This window comes from Otolemur garnettii, unplaced genomic scaffold, assembly GCF_000181295.1.
Source record: "Otolemur garnettii isolate 467f Iridium unplaced genomic scaffold, OtoGar3 scaffold00112, whole genome shotgun sequence".
Classification (NCBI taxonomy): domain Eukaryota; kingdom Metazoa; phylum Chordata; class Mammalia; order Primates; family Galagidae; genus Otolemur; species Otolemur garnettii.
In genome coordinates this window covers 1,341,200-1,342,296 of record NW_003852507.1, presented here as the reverse complement: position 1 = coordinate 1,342,296, position 1,097 = coordinate 1,341,200, and the positions used below count along the sequence as shown (strand labels likewise).

Genomic DNA, 1,097 nt, shown 5'->3' with positions numbered 1-1,097 from the left:
GGTGTATGTGGCTGGCGCCTTAGCTGCTTGAGCCACAGGCGCCAAGCCAGAGCTTCCATTCTTCATTCAAGCATTCATTCAAGTAGGTAGAGTGCTTTTCTGTGCTAGAAATACAGAGAGGAAGATACAATTCCTGTCTCGAAGGAGGTGAGGGTAGGACAGGAACCTTGTCCTGTGATGACAATACTATGTGGTCTGCCTATTCTCAGGCTGGGTGCAAACAGAGAGAGAATGAATGCACAAGGGAGGGCAACATGGTGGGGCTGGTGGGAGGGAGGGAGAGTCTTAGAGCCAGGGTGGGAGCCTTGCTGTGCCTGGCAGACACATCTTAGTGAGGCTGGTTCTCTACTTCCAGAGGCTTCAGAGTGACTTTTTCTCTCTTGTGAGAAAGGGTGGGGAAGGCAAGGCCTCAAAGGCCCATTCATGGTACCAACGGAAGTGAAGAGAAAAGGAAAAGGCCCCAAAAGGAAGTGGTTCCTGGAAACTGCATCAACTAAATAGAATATCTAATTCAGCTATAGCCCAGATCTAGCCTGTGGACATACTCAACATGTTCTTTATACAGAACTGAGAAAAATTAGGGCTAGCCATGGTAGCTCACGCCTGTAATCCTAGCCCTCTAGATAGCTGAGGTGGGAGGATCTCTTGAGCTCAGGAGTTCAAGAACAGCCTGTGCAAGAGTGAGACCCACACCTCTACTAAAATAGAAAAATTAGCCATGTGTTGTGGCAGGCGCCTGTAGTTCCAGCTACTCAAGAGGCGAGATAATTTCTCAAACCTAGGAGTTTGAGGTTGCTGTGAGCTATGGTGCCATAGCACTCTAAAAAAAAAAAAAAAGAACTGAGAAAAATTAATAGTGAATGCTCCTGGGTTTCTTTCTTTTTTTTTTTTTTTGAGACAGAGCCTCAAGCTGTCCCCCTGGGTAGAGTGCCATGGCATCACAGCTCACAGGAACCTCCAACTCCAGGGCTCAAGCGAGTCTCCTGCCTCAGCCTCCCAAGCTGAATTTCACATCCAACATCTCCTTCTTGCATTCAGCTTCCTGAGAGCAGGAGAGGCAGGTGCTGAGGGTCCCCTGAGCGACCATGGTCCCATCA

The 1,097-nt window shown here is 48.6% G+C and overlaps 1 protein-coding gene across 2 annotated transcripts in view; it reads right to left on the bottom strand.

Annotated features, from left to right (window-relative positions):
- FLOT2 (flotillin 2) overlaps positions 1 to 1,097 on the bottom strand; it is a 20,526-nt gene that overhangs the window by 11,013 nt on the left and 8,416 nt on the right. The window lies entirely within an intron of this gene.